The sequence below is a fragment of the Chionomys nivalis genome, chromosome 21 (assembly GCF_950005125.1).
Source record: "Chionomys nivalis chromosome 21, mChiNiv1.1, whole genome shotgun sequence".
NCBI classification, from domain to species: Eukaryota; Metazoa; Chordata; class Mammalia; order Rodentia; family Cricetidae; genus Chionomys; species Chionomys nivalis.
Genome location: NC_080106.1, coordinates 48,870,550 through 48,890,710, shown reverse-complemented (window position 1 = coordinate 48,890,710; position 20,161 = coordinate 48,870,550). Strand labels below are relative to the sequence as shown.

Genomic DNA, 20,161 nt, shown 5'->3' with positions numbered 1-20,161 from the left:
CCAGGGCCTGCACAGCTCTGTACCAGAGGCTCTGTGTCTATATTCTGACTTCCAGTTTAGTGTTTTTATGGGATTCCTCAGTGCCTTCCCTTGGCTTTTTTTCCTTTTGTTGCTTTGTCTTGTCCAATTTTGATGTGATAGTATTTGTTTTATCTTATTATATTTTATTTTGTTTTTAATGAATGAATGAATGAACGAACAAATAAATGAATGGAAACTGTGACTAGGGTAAAGGTTAACAACTGAACTATCTTTTATACCTGCTGGAGAAGGTAAAAATCAGTTTTCTCCATTGGAGTGACATTGGGTTTATAAGTGACTCCAGGGTAGGCCTCATGTTCAGGAGTAAATGACCAATGTATGATGGACTACACAGAGGTGTGTGTGTCTGTGTGTGTGTGTGCATGCATGTGTGTGTGTGTGCACGTGGCCACACGCTGTCATTTGGTGTTGTTATTTTGGGGTAGTGGTGTTTAATTTTGTTTTCATGGTTTGGGAAAGTTGTGGTTATATTCATTTTTTTGATAAAGAACTTAGGGTAAGTATTGGGGGGGAGGATCTGGAAAGGCTTTAGGGAGGGTAAGAATCTGATCAAAATATATTTAAATTTAAAATTGCTTTAAGTAATAAAGAAGGATACAGGTGCTTTAAAAAACAAATCAAATTGGCACAGATTGTGACTGCAGAGCAGAGCAAATGGGGAGTAACCAGTTCCCCAGCTGGACAGCCCAATCTCTAGTCCGTAGGCCTGGGGCAAAGCCCTGGCTCCTTGCCCACATGCCTCAGCTTCACTAGGTGGCCAGCAGGTAAGCCACATACAGGTAGACTGCTCCAATATCCCCATATCTATATGACCCTGCAAGCCTCACTCTGCTCCCAAACACACCCATCCCCCGCGACCTCAGCGGCTCTCTGAGGCACAGACTGCCCCTGCACAGACAGGACCAAGAGGAAAGTGACCAGCTTCCCAGCTGGACAGCCTAGTCTCTAGACCCTCAGTCCTGGTCCACAACCCCAGGCCCTTCCCCAACCCATCTCAGCTGCTCTAGCTTGCCAGCAGGCAAGCCTCCCAAAGGCAGGCTGCCCTAACAACCCCCCATTGATCAGACCTTGTAATCTATAAGTTCCACTCTACCTCTAAACCCACCCCTTCCCCCAGTAGCTCCCTGAGATACAGACACCAACTGCAAGGACTGGACCAAGAGGCAGAAACTGCCTGCACCAATTGGAGGAAGAGATGGGTAGGCACAATGCAAGAATTCATTCAACAACCTAAGGAGCAGCATGGCAACCCCAGAACCCAGTGGTCATACAACAGGAAGACCTGAACATCCTAACCCAGAAGCAGAAGAAAACAACCTTAAATATAACTTTACGAAGATGATAGAGACCCTTAAAGAGGAAATGAAAATTTCCCTTAAAGAGATGGAGGAAAAGACAAACGAAAATTTGGAAGAAATCAATAAATATCTTAAAGAAAGTAAAAAAAGTAAAAAAATAAAACAGGTGAAGCAACAGTTCAAATGATTCAAGACTTGAAAACGGAAATAGAGTCAGGAAAGAAAACACAATTTGAGGGAATTCTGGAAATGGAAAATTTGGGAAAACAAACAGGAACTACAGATGTAATCATAACCAACAGAACACAAGAGATGGAAGGGAGAATCTCAGGCACTGAAGAAACAATAGAGGAAATAGATTCATTGATCAAATAAAATGTTAAATCCAACAAATCCTTAACACAAAACATCCAGAAAATCTGGGACACTATGAAAAGACTAAACCTAAAGGACAGAGATAGAAGAAGGAGAAGAACTCCAGCTCAAAGACACAGAAAATATATTCAACAAAATCATAGAAGAAAACTTTCCCAACCTAAAGAAGGATATTCCTAAGAAGGTACAAGAAGCTTACAGAACACCAAATAGGCTGGATCAAAAAAATGAAAATGTCCCCTCACCATATAATAATCAAAAAACAAAACATAAAGAATAAATAAAGAATATTAAGAGCTGGAAAGGAAAAAGATCAAGTAACATACAAAGACAGACCTATCAGAATTACAGCTGATTTCTCAATGGAAACCCTGAAGTCAAGAAAGTCCTGGACAGATGTGCTACAGACACTAAGAGACCATGGATGCAATCCCAGACTACTATACCCAGCAAAGTTTTCAAACACCATAGATGGAGAAAAAAAAGATATTTTATGACAAAACCAGATTTAAACAATACCAGTCTTACAGAAAGTACTAGAAGAAAAACTTCAACCTGAGAAAGTTAGCTGCATCCACAAAAACATGGGCAACTCACACTAGGAAACCCCAAAGAAGGGAAACACACAAACACTACCACCAAAAAAATAACAGGAATTAGCAATCACTGCCAGTTAATATCTCTTGATATCAATGGACTCAATTCACATATAAAATGACACAGGCTAACAGAATGGGTACGAAAACAGGATCCATCCTTCTGCTGCATATAAGAAACACACCTCAACTTCAAAGACAGACATTACCAAAGAGTAAAGGGTTAGAAAAAGATTTTCTAATCAAATGAAGCTAAGAAACATGTAGTGGGAGCTGCGGTAGGCTGCATTCAGGCCACCCCGGCTCCTTCTGTAGTGGGGGGAGCTGCAGGCCTGCTTTTCGTCCTGCCCGGCTCCTGCACAGCTAGCTTTACACCAGAAATAACAACATACAAACTGTATTCATTTAAACATTACTTGGCCCATTAGCTCTAGCCCTTACTGGCTAATCCTCATATCCCAATCAACCCATCTCTAATAATCTGTGTAGCACTAGTCTTACCGGGAAAGATTCAGCATGTCTGACCTGGCGGCTTGCTTCATGGTGTCTCTCCCTGCATCTGCCCAGGAGAGGGGAGCATGGTGTCTGAGCTCACTTCCTCTTCCTCCCAGCATTCTGTTCTGTTTACTCTACCCACCTATATTCTAACCTATGAGGGCCAAGCAGTTTCTTTATTTTTTAACCAATGACCTTCCTCCATCATTTCCCCTTTTTCTGTTTAAACAAAAAAAAGGAAGGCTTTAACTTTAACATAGCAAAATTACATATAACAAAACAGTTATCAAGTAAAAATTACAATATTTACATCTATTTTATCTTTATCATAACTAAGGAAAACTATAACTATCTATATATTCTTTAACTCCATCAAAGACTCCAGAAGGATATAATATTACCTAAGCAAACAAGAAATAAGCAACTTTCAAACTCTAGAAATGACAGAGACATCTTGCTGCCTGGACAGTCACCCAAAGTTCCTCTGTACCATTGGGGCATCCATCTTCAGCCTACAGGCCCATAGTTTCCAGCAGACATTTCCATGAAGCAGGAAATTTCAAAGGCAGTTCAGTCACTATCTGCTGTGTCCTGCAGAATGTCTCGCAGACTCTTTCATGAATCAGGAACCCCGAAAGATCATCTCACCTTTAGGCAAGTTCAGTAGTCCTCTCTCTGCGGGTTCTTTATGTCCAGTTTATGCAACAGTCCAGGCAAGAGCAGTTTCTTGCCCAAATGGCTATCAAACTCCATATGGTGCCTCTTCGATGCCCATATTCTTTCTTCTTGAAGTAGATTGGTGCTGCCAGGAGCAGACGTGTCTCATTGTCATGAAAAACTCTAAGTTATTAAAACACTGAAAATGCCATATTTTATAATCTTTGAAAGATATGAAGAATGCCTATCTAAAATATATCTATGTCCATCTAGAAAATCTAACTAACATGACTACAAGCTTGACTATTATTGATAATTATCCATTAACAACCTATATACATTACACTTTTAAGTGAACTACACATTCATAATACCTTAATCTATATCAGAAATACATATACATATAATAAAATTGACCTTAAATTAATATCAGTAAACCAAGATTCATATCAATGCAAATTATTCACATCTATATCATCTCCCCCTTTAAATGTAAAAGAACATTTATAAACAATATATGGGAACATGGGCACAGTTTTTTCTCTCCAAACTGCTTCCTGCTGAATGGGGGTGCTGTTATTCGGGTCTTTTATGGGATAACCTGTCTGCTAGGTTCATCTCAGTTGGCAGTTGAGTGAAGCAATTTTTTAAGGGTGTTCACAGCAACCCTTCAGGAGGCTGTGGTCTATCATACCATATTGGGATCGAAGAAGCAATCCATAGAGTCTCATTCTCTGTGAAAACAAAAGAAGAATCTCTTTTCCAAAGTATCATATCCTTAGATCCAAATTCTGAAGTCAAGGTATTTTGAAAATGTCTATCTTGGATTAGTTCAGCAACATTTATAAACAAATATCTTTTAGCAGCTGTTGCTCCTTCCTCAGCATTCAAACAATTTAAACAGAGCATAATAGCATATAGTATCAAGATTCTCATTGTATTTTCCATCTTTGTGTGGCTTTATTTTAAGCTCTATTTCATTTACTTTTACTTTTATTTTATATTTTCTGTATATCTTCGTCCTGGAATAACTCTTTAGACCAGGCTGTCCTTGAACTCTCAGAGATCCGTCTGTCTCTGCCTCCCAGGCATTGGGATTAAAGGCGTGTGCCACCACACCTTGAAGTCACAGAGGTCAATCTCCCTCTGCCTTTCAAGTGTTGGGGATTAAAGGTGTATACTACCACACCCAACTACTCTCTTTCTACCTTTAGTTTGTTTTTACTTTAAGAACTTTAACTTTTAGCCTGCATATATTTTTAACACACTGTAAACCATTTAGAAATTTTCTTTGCTTTGAATCTCCCTTTACTGTATCTCTCTCTTTTTCTGACCACACGAGCCTTTAAATTACTGAGCAATGTGGGTAGGACTAAAGCCGTGGCTTGGCCAGCTAAATCCAGCCCATTCCTTATCTTTCCAGCCTCTTGGCGGAGGTACCGGATGTAGCCACGTATATCATCACAACTCTGTGGTGTTTCAAGGTCCTTGCCAGCAAACAAGCTACAACACTCAAATGCTCTCTCTGTAGCTGATCTCCTGCCTCAAAGAGTCAGAGTTTGCCCCAGCAGGATAGCCCAGAAAGTCAGCATTTTAAAACAGCACAACTTTTTTCCTGCTACTGCTGAAAACAAACAAGCATTCAGTCAGCTTTTATCAATACCATTTAAGTGTTTTGTGACTGGACCTCTTAATGAGCAGCAGGGTTTTACAGCTAAAGCTGAGTCAGGAAGCCTCTCTTAGATGAGAGCGCTTGCTTGCCTCTAGCAAGCAGAGCAGACCCAAGAAATTATTGCTACCAAGAAAACATGCTTTACTTTATTCTTTCCCAAGCTTTCTCAGGCTTTCTGTGGATATAGTCGCCCAAACGTTGGGGGCCATTTTGTAGTGGGAGCTGCGGTGGCCTGCGTTCAGGCCTCCCCGGCTCCTTCTGTAGTGGGGGGAGCTGCAGGCCTGCTTTTTGTCCTGCCCGGCTCCTGCACGGCTAGCTTTACACCAGAAATAACAACACACAAACTGTATTCATTTAAACACTGCTTGGCCCATTAGCTCTAGCCCTTACTGGCTAATCCTCATATCCCAATCAACCCATCTCTAATAATCTGTGTAGCACTAGTCTTACCGGGAAAGATTCAGCATGTCTGACCTGGCGGCTTGCTTCATGGTGTCTCTCCCTGCATCTGCCCAGGAGAGGGGAACATGGCATCTGAGCTCACTTCCTCTTCCTCGCAGCATTCTGTTCTGTTTACTCCACCCACCTATGTTCTAACCTATGAGGGCCAAGCAGTTTCTTTATTTTTTAACCAATGACCTTCCTCCATCAGAAACAAGTGGGTATAGCCATTCTATCCTAATATCTAACTCAAACAGCCAAAAGACACTTAAGGAACTGCTCAACATCCTTAGTCATCAGGTAAATGCAAATCAAAACAACTCTGAGATACCATCTTATACCAGTCAGAATGGCTAAGATCAAAAATACTGATGATAGCTTATGCTGAAGAGGATGCGGAGTAAGGGGAACACTCCTTCATTGCCCGTTGGAGTGCAAACTTGTACAGCCACTTTGGGAATCAGTATGGATGTTTCTCAGAAAATTGGGAATCATCCTACCTCAGGACCTAGCAATACCACTCTTGGACATATACCCAAAAGATGTTCAATCATACTACAAGGACATGTGCTCAGCTGTGTTCATAGCAGCATTATTTGTAATAGCCAGAACCTGAAACAACCTATGTGCCCCTCAACTGAGAATGGATAAAGCAAATGAGGCACATTTACACAATGGAGTACTACTCAGAGGTAAAAAAACAGTGACATCTTGAAATTTGCATGCAAATGGATAGAAATAGGAAAAAAACCACCCTGAGTGAGGTAACCCAGACCCAGAAAGACAAACACAGTATGTGCTCATTCATAAGTGGATATTAGGTGTATAGCAAAGAATAACCAGCCTACAGTTCATGATTCCAGAGAAGCTACGTAACAAGGAGAACCCTAAGAGAAACATATATGAATCCCCCTGGGAAGGGGAACTAGTCAAGATCTCCTGACAAAATTGGGAGCATGGGGTGGGGAGAGAAGGAGGGCAGAAGGGGAAGAGGAGAGGAGAAGAGGAGGGGAGAGGAGAACATGAGGGAATGTGATGGCAGAGATAGGGGAAGGACAGAGAGGGAGAGCAAGGGAAGAGATATTTTGATTGAGGGAGCCATTATGCGGCTAGCAAGAAACCTGGCACTAGGGAAATTTTCAGGAATCCACAAAGATGACCCCAGCTAAGACCTAAGCAGTTGTGGAGAGGGTGCCTGAACTGGCCTTTGGCCTTACCCTGTAGTCAGATTGATGACCACCTTAATTGTCATCATAGAACCTTCATCCAGCAACTGATGGAAGCAGATGCAGAGATTCACAGCACTGGGCTAAACTTCTAAAGTTTAGTTGAAGAGTGGGAGGAGCAAAAATATGAGCAATGGGGTCAAGACCATGATAGGAATACCAATAGAAACAGCTGACCTGAGCTAAGGGGAGCTCACCGACTCCGGCCTGACAGCAGGGAAACCAGCACAGGGTCAAACTAGGCTCTCAGAATGTGCGTGACAGTTATATGGGTAGAGAGGTCTGTGGGGTCACTGGCAGTGAGACCAGGATTTATCCCTACCGTCTGAACTGGCTTTTTTGAAGCCCATTCTGTTTGGAGGGATACCTTGCTCAGCCTAGATCCAGGTAGGAGGGCCTTGGTCCTGCCTCAAGTGATGTGTCAGACTTTGTTACTCCCCATGGGAAGCCTTGCCCTCCCTGAGGAGTGGATGGGGTTGGTGTGGGGGGAAGGTAGAAGGGAGTGGAGAAGGGGAGGGAGTGGGAACTGGGATTGGTATGCAAAATGAGAAAAGATTTTTTTAAAAAAAAATTAATAAAAAAATAAAATAAAATCAGGATGGTGGCACACACCTTACAGATGTTAAAACAGTTACAAATAATGTCTAGAACAATTCACAATTTCTCAGACGTAGGATGGAGCCTTCTTAACAGGATTTACTAGAACTCAATAATGCGTATACCAACATTTTATTGAGCTAGGAAGATCTTATCTCCGTGGTAACAGTTTTAATACTCTATTTGAAAGCTACAATTACAATTAAGTTATTTAATTTATAATTAAATTGAATAATTTTGTATTTTGCTGAATAAAAGAATCCTATGTTAAATACAATTTGATTTTAACAGTTATATGACTCTCACATAAGATTTCTGTTTACACACATAGTTCTCAGTGGTATCGAATAAGTACTAAATATTTCATCTAGATTCTAAGAGTATCTGTGGGAAGTATCCCCACAAAAAAACCCCTACAAAACAAAACATGATGGGATAGAAGCTGCTGCTCAGGGCTTTGGAGGCTACAGAGATAAGGGAACCTCATTTCCCATACATACATCAGCGACAGAGATAATCACCATGGAGTCCTTCTCTTCCTCACAGGTCATCCTAGACAGGACAGAGGTCAGCGTTTGCTTCAGGTAGGTGTGGTTCCTTCTGTCAACAGTGGTGATTCCCAGTGCGAAAGACACAGCGGACAGAGGCACAAACATGGAGGAAGTCAGGCTTTACCATCAGACCATGCTTGCCCACGCCTGTGAGCTGGTCTTATGCTTGCCTTTTAAAAAGGAGTGTTTTGAGCCATACTACCAAAATACTGTCTATGCCCTGACTTTTATTTTCTGCTGTTTGCAGTGGACTGTGAATAAGTGCTCTAGAATTCAAACTGTTCTTCTGTTGCAGAATCTTGTTGTAGAGAAAGCTTTTCTTTTGTTAGTACAGCTAACTCAGTATGCTTCCTCCCACAACCTCTGGTTCTCCCGTCTTCTTCCTGAAAAGACAGCAGAGTCCCAAGTGGGAAAGACACTCTGAATGTTGTCATTTGTGAAACCATGAACGAAGTCATTTCTAAACGGTTGATGAAGTAAATATGTATCTCAGTAAGGAGTAAAGCATCAAGACGCACAGGCCCCACACGACCTAGACAGGAGCTAAGCTTTCTGGGTATCTCGTTACCCTCACATCTGGCTGTGTAAGGACCACACCAGCCTTTTCAGCTTTGTTTTCCCACTGTTTATGTTTTTTATATTTAGTTTGGGCTAACTTTATCCTTCATGCCTAATATCTTACATTTCCTATGTATTTTTTCCTGTTGCCGATCAACTTCTACTGTAAGCAGCACGCGCGCGCCACACACACACACACACATACACGCACACACCATTCAAAATGCCCTGAAGCCTCTAAAGGGGGTTCTGATGGAGATAGAGGTATCTACCATGTGATTCCTCTAGGGTCAGTTTCACGGGTCTAAGTTAGGGTAGATAGTAATTAGCCTCACTGCCCTGGGGTCTGGGACTAAGCAGAGTAATGGAAAAGGTTTAGTTTGGGAAACACAGTTAAGAATTTAGTAGACGCTAAATGATGCTTCAGAGTACCACTATCTCCACACTCCAGGCCTGGGCAATGTGTCAGAGGATTGTGATGCACACTTATTCCTGAGGAACTGACATGTCCTGGGGCTGGCAAACCTTTTCTGTGAAGGGTCAGACAGCACAGACTTTTGGCTATTGTGCCATGCCATCTCCGTCGCAACTACTCAGCTCTGCCACCGTAGTGAGAGCAAACATACATGAACAGGGCTGTATCCCAGCAAAAGTCTTATGTAGAATCTGGCAGCTAGGGAAACTGACCTGAGTTGACCCTTGCACTGGAACAAATGAGGCTTGTGTCAGACATTCTGAGACTTGGCTCGGTGTCTGCTTCTCGCTGCAGTGCTGTGTTTTGATCTGTTATGTATGATGGGCTTGAACTCATGCTTCTATGTGGAGTAGTGATGCATAGCTGTAACCCCAGCGATCCGGAGGTAGGAAAAAGGCATTAATGAGTTCAAGGTCAGCCTGGGTTACTGATGTGGGATTCCCCTCTGTATGCTGTGAATACCATTGGTTAATAAAGAAACTGCTTTGAGCCTATAGCAGAGCAGGGCAGAACAGAGATAGGCGAGGAAAACTAAACTGAGTGCTGGGAGACAGAAGGCAGAGTCGGAGAGACACCATGTAGCCGCCAGAGGGGAAAGATGTGAGCTGCCAGCTGGAACCATGCCTGTAGGCCATGAGCCTCATGGTAAAATATAAAATAATAGAAATGGGTTAATTTAAGATGTAAGAGTTAGCCAGAAATATGCCTAAGCTATTGACCAAACAGTATTGCAAATAATATAGTTTCTGTGTGATTATTTCAGGAGTCTGGGCTGCCGGCAACAAAGAAGCGGCCTTGCTGGTTGTGGTGGTACACACCGGTAGCATTTGCTGAAGGAAGCAGAGGCAAGAGGATCACAAACAAGCAGCCTCCTTCAACAGGTTACACAGTGAGATTCTGTCTAAAAAAAAAAAAAAAAAAAAAAAAAAGACCTAAAACCACAAACAAATAAATAAATAAATAAATAACCATCCTCTTTTTGAAACCCGTATTTGCTGATATTGGTCACAAGAAGGTAGGAAGAACAGTACAACCACGGGGTAACAACAGGCTTGTCCAAGCAAGGAAAACCCTTTGTGGGGCACTTAGAAGATGTTCCGTGTGTACTGGACACATATCATAGATTCCCCATGTGTACTGGACATATGTCATAGGTGCTTTGTGTGTACTACACATACGTCATAGATGTTTGAGTGTACTGAACATACACCATAGATGCCTCGTGTGTACTGGACATATGTCATAGATGCCCCATGTGTACTGCACACATATCATAGATGCCTCATGTGTACTGGACATACGTCATAGATGCCTTGTGTGTATCTGACATATGTCAGTTAATTTTCTAAGCATCTGTAATGAAATTGAACTTAAATTTAAGTGACTAAATGTAATGATTATTTTTTTCAAAATTCACACCTAATGGCTAGAAGTCTACATAGTAGTATCTCACATCTTCAAATCTAAAAGCTTGGCCATAAAATCTGAGAAATTTCTTGGAGGAGGGGGAAGATGGGGACCATTGAGAAGGGGGTGGATGAACAAGGGACGGTAGTGAGGGGACAAATATGACCAAAGAGAGATAATAAACACATGTGCACGCACACACAACACACACACACACAAAATGACACACACACAATGACACACATACACAATACACATAATGACGCACATATATCCCACAATGAAACCCATTATTTTGTATGCTAACTGAAAATTTAAGATATAGATTCTTCCCCAAATCAAAATACTTGAACTCAGTTTCCCAATTATAACTGTTCTTACCGCCTACTTTTCCTCTGCTAGTGGCTACATCCAGGTAAATTCTCTCCACTGCCCTCAGATGAGGGAGGAAGAACTTCAAGCCTTCAAATTCGTTGGGACATATTTCACTCTCACTTAGTCTGCTCACTTTCCTTTCAACTGGAAGAGAAAGAAGGAGGGTCCCTGAGTTCTCAGCAATATGTTTTTAAAATGTTTATTTGTGAGGTAGAAGTGGGGACTGCACGCCCTAGCATGCATGCATGTGTGAGGTGCCTGCTGGGGCCTGAAGGTGGTATAAGGTCCCCTGGAGTTGGGGTCACAGCTCCTGAGGCAGGTGCTGGGAGCAGAGCTCTGGTTCTCTGGGAGGATGAGAGGCACTCAGAACTGCTGGGCCATCTCTCCAGCTTGATGCAACTTCTTAAAAAACGAAGGATAGTTAATTCAGCCACAAACAGTGCTCAAGGAAATATATGCAAGTTATTGTTATCATAATTCTATATGGTAGAGCTCAGTGGTTACTGATGAGTATCTATTTTTAAACCAGTGTTTAATTTCAGCCCAGCACTGCGAGCTATACCAGAAACAAGCAGAACTGCCAGTCCTGGACTGAGGGGCATGGATAAAAAGGGCTGTAATCGGTGTCTCTGATACTTTGATTGATGTCCCTTGGTTAAAACTTGTAACTTTATAATGTTTTGTAGCCCCTTAACATTTAGCAACTCTATTTTCACCATTCCCAAATAATCCCTTCTACAGTTTGGAAAAAGACAAATAAAGGAGGAGCTCATATTCGTAGCAGCAATGTCGGAGAGATGGTGATGGATGGCCCCTCGAACACAGGGTGGGGAGAAGGGTTGCCTGCTGGTTGACCAGGGGTGTGTGAGAGAAGAGGGATGACAGATGATGCCAACTGCTGACTGCTTCTGTGAACTGATCGTGGACGTGGTAGAGCCCAGAGAAAACATGGGGAGTCACTGTCACGGTGCGGACGGGAAAGTGTATCATCCGTGTGTCTTCCCTGAGCTCTGCATGTCTCACGGTAACACAGCGTGTGAACTGTACTGTGTGTTGGGGGGAAGTGACCTAGAGTCAGAAGCACCCAAGTCTAAACCCCCGAGTTTGTGGAAACAGATGACCATTCACAAAGGCAAAAGCAGCACTCACGGAAGTCTCCTGATGCGTTTGCTATCTGGGCAATTTCATACTTCATTTGGTTCAAGACTTGCACTAGATTTTGGTGATGATTTTCACTTTCATTTTTTAAATGTAGCATATTTTTCTTAAACTCTGAAACGTGGTTTCTTCAATTAATTAGTTGATTGCCTGCAAAGGAAACAGAAATATCTAGTTTACACATGTAGTGGGCAAAACGAAGCTTTCCAATAGCAAAGGGGTTGTATATTGCAGTATACATGGGGGTTGTACATATATTCCACTATATATGAGGGTTATACATACATGGCACTAACATGGAGGTTGTACACATATGGCACTATATTGGATTTGTACATATATGTCACTATATATGGGGGTTGTACATAGACATAAGTGAATATATATCATAATATACATATAGCATATACAGATGGCTAAAAGAACAAAATGTTAAAATACAGTCATAGTGAGAAATGATATTATCAATGATCATTTTTATTTTTTACTTTGTGTTTTATGTTTTCCAAATTTTCCTTATTATGAATATATTCAATTTGTAATTATAGAGCAAACCCACTGGCCTGCCTATAAATGAATGCTTAATTATTTATCTGTGGAGCTGGGCAATGGTGGCACATGCCTTTAATCCCAGCACTCAGGAGGCAGAGGCAGGTGGATCTCTATGAGTCTGAAGTCAGCCTGGTCTACAAGAGTTAGTTCCAAAATAGGATCTAAAGCTAAAGATCTCGAAAAATCAACAAAAATATATAAAAAAAAAAAGAGTTTATCTGTGGAAAGTCGAGGATGTTGCTGAGTGGGGCTTGCCTAGCACACACTGGGCTCTGAATTCCAGATCCAGAACAAACAAAATATAAAATAAAACCACAGTGACCAGGAACATAGACTGGTTGGGTCTGAGGATATTCAACACGGGTAGGCATAGAAGCCAGCTAAGGAGGCTGAAATTGCTTAGTCATGAAGAAGGGAATCATCCCAAGCACCACGTGAGGGGGGCACCGCACGTTGGTTAGGTGTCTTAGTTAGGGTTCTATTGCTGTGAGGACAACGCCCTAGAGGAATGAATTCAGAGCCACCTTCGAAGTTAGAGAAGAGGTTCTCACGGACACCCGCTATCTCATGTAAGCTATCCTTCTCCATCCTTCTCAACATTAATACGTCCGCATCACCCTTCAAGGCAGTTAAAAGATGTGTCAGGGTAAATGAGGACCAAGAAGCTTCTAACCACAGCTTTCTTGTTACCATTGTTAGAGGTTAGTAGGGAGTGAGTCAGAACTGAAAAAACATCTTATAGGTGTGCAAAAGGCCGGATGTTTACTGCAATTCTACTTAAAAAATTCAGGATGCAGAGGCAGGGGATCTTTGTGACGTGAGTCCAAGATTGCCTGGTCCACACAGTGAGTTCCGGGTCAAGGCAATGCACTGAATCCTTGTCTCAAACAACCACTACTGAGTGTTCAGTACCTTGCAGTATATGCTCCCAGAGTCTTGCCCACTTCCGTCTCTCATTTTACCACATAAATATCATGGAAATACAGGGAAATAACTCAGTGGATGGTTTGTTTTATGTCAGAAAATGTGGATTTCTATGGTAAACAATCCCCCCTTTCCTCCCTTTCTCTCTCTCTCTTTCTTTCTTTCTTTCTTTCTTTCTTTCTTTCTTTCTTTCTTTCTTTCTTTCTTTTCCTCCCTCCCTCCCTCCCTCCCTCCCTCCCTCCCTCCCTCCCTCCCTCCCTCCCTCCCTCCCTCCCTCTCTCCCTCTCTTAAGGCCAGTATGCTTGCTGAGCAAGAAGAGAGAGCTCTGGAGCAGAAGCTTAAGAACGAGACCTGTGTGTGTGTGTGTGTGTGGAGGGGGGTGAGTTTACGAATTCCCAGGGTCTGAGACAGTGACTTCCTTCAGCTCTCACACAGATGGATGAATGAAGCAAATTGATTTGCCACATAGGAACAGATCTTAGTCCTTCTTGGGCTGAATCGTGTTTTCATCAAAGAACTGAACTGCCCAGTGTCCATTTCACGGGTAGCGTCTGAGGTGTAGCCATAATGTACAGTGTGTAGGGTTCCCTGGATAACTGTCTCTGCCAAATAAATCGTGTGTTGGAGTTGTTACCTTGCAGGTGATGCAAGATTGTCCTGAGACTGTCCCCTAAGGACCAATTTGGTACACATGAAGAGAGAGTTTTCCCTGGAGAGCACTATTCATAGAAACAGGCACACAGAGGTGTTTAAAGACATAACCAACAGTTGGCCCTGCATCTTGCGTAACCTCTGTGGGGAGTCCAGGTATCCCTGCTGTAGTAAGGAGCTCACAGTGCTTACATAGGCACCCAGGCAGTGAGCAGGGACAATGCTGTACAGAATCAGTGTGGGAAGTTTGAGTTAAACAGCAACTACAAGCGTTGGTCCACTGAGCGTCCTTGTGGGGCTGTGAGACAAAGCCCAGTTTATATGAAGAATGGACCAAAGTGACTATTTTTATGCAGATTCTCTCTCCATAGCCCTGGCTGTCCTATAACTCCACAGACCAGGCTGGCCTTGAACCTCTAACCCGCAGAGATCTGCCTGTCTCTGTCTCCTAAGTGCTCAAATTAAGGGCATGCATCACTATGCCTGGCTAGTGACTTCTATCTATTAAAAGCAAACAAATAAACAAAAACTCCAAGGGCCTGGCAGGATGGCAGGAAACACACTTACCACCAAGCTTGATGCCCTGAGTTCAATCCCTGGAACCTACATGGCAGAAGAAGAGAACTGACTCCCAAATGTTGTCCTCTGACCTCCACACCTGGACCATACCTCCCCAATAAATAGATGAATGCAAAAAAAAAAAAACATGTAAATAGAAAGCTGTAGGGCCGGAACTACAGCTCAGTGGTAGATTCCTTACCTAGAACAAATGCTGCCAAAAATAATTTTAAAAATGTAAAAGGTTCCTGATATGGTTCTAAGTATTACTGGTTTCCACTTTTCATAACAGAGGGCTTTGAATTGCTCTCAGATTTAACAAAAAGGATAAAACTAAGTGTGGGAGCACACAGTCAGCACACAGGATGTTGTGGGATATTTGTACACTGTGTGAAGATGTATTTCTGTATTGGTGTAGTCATGAGGTATAGGCGGGACTTCTGGGCAGAGAGAGAACTCTGGGAAGAAGAAAGGCAGAGTTGTCAGTCAGATATGGGCAGGGAACAGAAGGTACAAGACGGAAGAGAGGTAACAGCATGTGACAGGATGTAGATTCATATAAATGGGTTAATTTAAGTTATGAGGCCTAGTTGAGACAAGCCTAAGCTAAGGCCAAGCTTTCATTATTAATAATTAGTTTCCATGTCATTATTTGTGAGCTGGTGGCCCAAATGAAAATCTGACCACAGCAGGAGGCTGAGGCAGGAGGACTGTGAGACTCAGGCCAGCCTGGCTGCCTAGCAGGATTGTCTCAGAAAGGGAAGGAAGGAGAGGAGTCCACATCTGTGTGTTTAAATTCTCTTGTGACCTCTTATGAAAATAGAGAAAGAAGTGAAAGTATTTTACATCTTAATTAATCCATTATATCTAGATGATATTTCATTATGAAGATAAGTAGTGGGACATAGCGTGAATTCTAATAGGTCTTAATAGTAAAAACCCAGGGTTAGATATTGGGTTAAATGCTGAAAGATCAGAGGAGTAAAGGAGCAGCCACTAGGGAGACCTTTTGCCTGTGCTGGATTCTCAGACCAAAGCGGGCAAGATCTTGTCCCCACAAATCCTCAGCTGAGAAGGGAGAGCATGTTTCAGATCACTCCCTGCATTCTAACTGACAATGGTCCAATCACACTACAGTCAGATACCTTGAATTCCCCAGGAGTGGCCCTTTATCAAGACATGATAAACAGTACAGGTGAGAGCCCAATGGACTGTAAGAGTCACACCACTGCCTTAGCCTTGGGGGTGCTGCGAGTGTGCCCACACCACCTGTCCCTTCCTCAGCTTCAGGTATTAGTAGGTAAAAAGATGTGTGTTCTTCTACATTTTCTTCTTTTCTTGTTGTACTTCTCGAATGTGTGTGTGTTGCCCACAGGTGCACAAGTGTGTGTGTGAACATGCCGCAGCTCGTGTACAGGTAAAGGACAACGTGTGCAAGTAGGTTCTCTCCTTCTACTATACGGCTTCTGGTTATTGAAATCAGGTCAGCAAAGTCCATTTACCTGCTGAGCCTGTCCCAGTGTATGCTCGAGAGTCATCCCTACAAATGGGCCAAGCTGTCGTGCATCCGTGTTCACTGCTGTAACTATTGCACTGATCAGAGTGCGTCACAACACGCTTTCACGTTGTTGAAGGATGCTTATAGGGATGCCACAGATCAAGAACCTTTTATTCTGTCTTCTGATAAGTGTATTCAAGTAATCCCCCGGAATATATTGGATGCTAGCATTTTATTTAAACTACTAAACAATCTCCATGTGTATGTGTGACATACCCCCTCCTGTTTGCATAGGTATGTAGGGGGATTTTCCCCTCCCAAAGAGATTCAAGGAGAGATAAAATATGGTGCTCCAGGGTCAGCCTTTTCTCCCCCAATTCAGGCTGAGGCATGTTTCTCTGAAAATTGCAAACCATTGGGCCTCATGAAGAGGAACAGGGAGAACAAACTAAACCAACAGAGACATCTGCGCACAGCTGCCGGGCAGGCAGGTTGAAGTGGTATGGATCTCCGGTTAGCTGTGGCCTGAGACAATATTGCAGGGTCACCAAAAGTGTGCATCTGCTTGGTAAAGATTCCTAATGCAAGGTGCTATGGAAGAGGAACAGCTCATGGAGACCATAGGCCACATCGAGGAATGAGTAGCCAGCTGGGAGAACCCAGCAAGACCCCAAAGCAGCCACAAATAACCCCACAAAGAGCCAGCATCAGACGTAGGCCACAGAAGCATCAGCTAGAGAAACCAAAACCACCACCCGAGACCCCGACCCCGACCCACCCTTCCCTCCCCAAGCCCTCCGGTACTCATCTGCTCCTCCCAGAAAAGTGCAGAGGAGCAGATGAGTATTTGCCAAAGGCGGCACCGCGGTACCTTCCCATCAGAGGTCTTCTGCTATGTGACCTCATCCTCCCTGCACCATGTAAAGGTGGGGACCAGTATGTGCGTCTACCCTGTGTCGCCTCCACAAGGACGACATGGTTAAGTCCCATAACTATCCTTCCCTGTGTCCACCAACATCTGAGCTCATGCCGCAGTCCTAATGCTTTAGCTATAGTTGCTGTTGTCCCCTTAAGCCCAGTGGAAACTCCTCAGAAAGGGGGGATTTCTGCCGCCATTGTCGACAATCCTTTGCTTACAATGGAACAGCTATTGACTTGTTCACTCATTTACTCAATCATTGAGTTGTTTGTTTGTTTGTTTCCCAAAAAAGTGTCTGGCATGCTTGCTCTGTACCATACACTTTTTTCTTGAACACTAGATTCAGATCAGGGGACAAAACAAGACAAGAACAGAAAAGTATCTTCACCTTCATTCACTGAGTTTAAATATTTTCAAACAAATCAATTATTAATACAATGAACTTAATTAAAAACAAAAATGCTATCTGTCCATAAAATTAATATTTATTTATTTATTTATTCATTGCGCCTATGTAGTTCTGTCTGGCCTCGAACTCATAGAGATCTGCTTGCTTCTGCCTCCCGAGTGCTGGAATCAACAAACATCAGCTAATTTTTAAAGGGAGAAAAGACTAGGTGCCAGATCTGGCTGTCTTTCTGTGTTTCCAAATTCGCACTGATAATATTTAAAGCTATTGGGAAAAGACGAAAGGTGCTGGCGCACTTGCAGTGTCTGGAGGAGATCTGGAAGAAGGAAGAGGAGATGAGAGGGGCCGCTTTGGAGGGACCGGCAAGCGCGAGGCCAGAGGGCCGGATCCATCAGCGCGCGTCTCAAGGTGGCTCCCAGGACCGGTTACAGCCCAACCGCCAGGGACATGGGGCTGTGCCCTCCATCGATAGAGCCCTGGGTCGGGGCATGGGACCTCCAGGGTGTCCCTCATCTCCCTTTCTTCCTGACATCGGCGGTGGGACTCCGGAGTGAGGCAGGATGGGGATCAACCGTTTCTGTCCTCGTCCTCCTCCTTACTGGTTTGGTTCATCTTGTAGATACAGAAATAGGAGAAGCAAAAGAGCAGGATCGCAACGAAGGCGAACAGCAAGTTCACGTTCTTTGCCTTCATCGCGCCGGCGTCACGGCGGGTGGAGGCGACCCGCGTAGCTGCAGGCTGGGGGCTGCACGCAGAGGCTGGCAGAAAGGGGCACCTGCGTCCCGGACCACGCGCGTGCGGTCTTTAGGGTCCCCAGCACTTTAGTCTGGTCAGATGGCGGTCCCTTCTCGAGAGCACTTATGACCCTCCGGCTAGGGCTGCGGGGTGATTAAATGTGAGAAACTGTGGTCTTGGACGGTATGGCTCTGGCTCGACACCACCGACTTAGCGTATTTTTCTGAGTGAACTCATCAGAATTTTGAATCAAAGGTGAAAAACACACGGCATAACCGTGAGGTACCTTCATCCCTGTTTCCGATGTGACCTTTCCGCTCTGAACTCTCTTGGAGACTCACGGGCAATGCTTGGGTGATAAGCAATCTCTTTTCTGCAAGCGCACCCGGGTTTCTGGCCCCTTTGAGAGTTTAAAAAGATTTGGATTCCCATCTGCTTGAGAATGCCATACTGAATGCTAAAGACCGGGAGTAGCAAGCAGTGAGACCCTTCCCTTCTCCAGGCCCTCTGTTTCCCAGGGATTTACTAAGCACTCTTAGCAGCCACAAGGCAAGCAAACCCTGCTAGGTCAGACACACACTTACCAGGCTACGGAGCAATGGAGAACGGCCATGCTACGGAGAACTGAGAGGAGGAAGGCCTCTGCAGAAGGGAAGGGCATAGCAACAGCTTCTCATGCTCACTGGAGCAACTTTTTTATTTGTTTGTTTATTTATTTATTTTGTAGCGTTTCTACTGGGATGTCTTACTTCAGTGTGTCCAAGCATCTCCCTCAAGCTCTGCGTATACAGAGCCCTCCGTGTAAAGAAATGGCGTTAGACCGATCTGTTTCTACACTCCGTCATTTAAAAAGTGTCTACAAATCCTTAGACACTTCTTGTTCTAGACCCGCGTTTCTGTTGTTATCGCCCTGACACCCACGTTGTGGTGATAACATTCAAACTGATTGCACTACAGCAGCCTCTCTCCGTGGTCCACACTTCTTCCACTAACAGATGATTTTTCTGCCCATCATGCCTGCTTGAGAAACTCCTCTCTTTGGGGTAATAAAGCCCAGGCAGGCTCTTCAACTGGTAACCAACCAGAAAATGAGCATCGCTGTAAATCAACACAGAACAATATCAATGGCCAGTTTACCATGCATTACCCAATTTTTTGTCAGAAACTTTTTAAGCACAAATAGTCCAATGTCTACCACAAGGTGGCAGTATTACATTTCACCCGAACCAAACCAAACTAAACCAACCCAAACAACAGTAACAATGAAGTGTTTGAATGGGTCCTGCTAACAGAAAATCCCCAAATCCTTTGAATGTGCTGGAATCCTTGGGTCCCTACACCACACTTGGATCACTGTTCATATATATTTTCATAGCTTGTTAAACAGACTCTTGGTATGTCTTCTTTCTTTCCCCTGGCAGGCCCTGAAGGGAGTATGATTTATTGTTGCTCATGGATTATCTCTGGAGGTCCAAAGTTATTTTTAGCTTCATATTTAGTCGAAGATAAATGGACAGGAATGGGCTCTGACTCCTAGCTGGATGAAGAACTGGTCGGCTTGTCACTACAACTATCCCAAACTTCCCAAGGCAAATCACCACAGTGCCCGCATCAGCATGAAAACATGCTTGATTCTCATAAGTAACCGTGTTTACATACAGTCTTACACTAGCTGTGACAGCAATCAGAGAGACCAGATATGCTTGGGGAAAGGCCACAAACACACACTTGTTGCCAACCGTGCTGGACTTTTATCTGAGTGAGATCAGAGAGTTAGTTAGTCTGATTTATCACCCAGATGCAGCCCGTTCAGTCTGCTGGACTGCTGTTCAGCTTACACAATGCCTGGCCCAACAGTGACTTTCTTAAAACGTGGCAACTATGTTACATCAAGAAAGAGCCACTCTCTTTCCTGGGCTACCTAGGGTCAACAGAAGACGCAAGCAGAGATTAGGATTTCTGCTTCCTTTGTTTCACAAGGAAAGATGACAT

The 20,161-nt window shown here is 43.5% G+C and overlaps 1 pseudogene; it reads right to left on the bottom strand.

The window, feature by feature from the left end:
- The window catches only part of LOC130863388 (alpha-1,3-mannosyl-glycoprotein 4-beta-N-acetylglucosaminyltransferase-like protein MGAT4D), a 30,837-nt pseudogene extending 12,710 nt beyond the window's left edge, over positions 1–18,127 (bottom strand).
- Positions 18,128–20,161: the final 2,034 nt, after the last annotated feature.